This window comes from Propithecus coquereli, unplaced genomic scaffold (genome assembly GCF_000956105.1).
Source record: "Propithecus coquereli isolate 6110/MARCELLA unplaced genomic scaffold, Pcoq_1.0 Scaffold836, whole genome shotgun sequence".
NCBI lineage: Eukaryota > Metazoa > Chordata > Mammalia > Primates > Indriidae > Propithecus > Propithecus coquereli.
The window spans coordinates 122,661-123,396 of NW_012154574.1; positions in this window are offsets into that span (position 1 = coordinate 122,661).

Sequence of the window (736 nt, forward strand, 5' to 3'; positions counted from 1 at the left end):
TTGCTTATTTTACTCACAGCACATCCTCTGGGTGCAGCCACGCTGCAGTGTGCGTGAGACAGTCATTGTGGTTAATGATGGAGTGTTCTAATGGGTCATTTACAAAAAATGCTTGTTTATTAATCTACTGGTTAATGTTGGGATTGTTTCCAATTCCTTCCTATTATGGATAAAACTTCTCTTCACCTCGGAGAAGGAGGCAGCTGAGAAAAGGCTCTTCTTCTCACAGCAATAGCAACATCTATAACACACGACTGCGGAAGCTGTAGATTAGCACATTTTATTTAATATTTCAGATAATGGAAGTTATGTGACCAACAGCAAACCTCAGACTGGCAGAGGACCCTGGCTGGGTGCTGAGGTAGACCCACTGTGCAGTGGATTTAGACGGGATGTTCCCCACTCGAGTTTGCATCTGTCCTGCCCTGCCCCGCATGGGAGACTCCCAGGTTCATAGCCCAGCACCACTGGGGCAGCAGGGGCTGAACTGAACCTCCTGGGAGGGGCAGGAAAAGGTCCCAATAATCCCCCCGACGTCCACAAACACTCTGGTCACGTGCTCGCAGGACTCTCATCGTGGCTCCATCTTACCCCCCCGTCTCTGTGACCCTGTGGAGGAGGTTGTCAAAATCTAAATAGAGTCACATATGGGAAAAAAACCAGACAACCTATAGAATGCAGCCTGGAAAGACTGTGAAGTGAGGAGTTGATACATAAATGCCACAGAACAAGAACT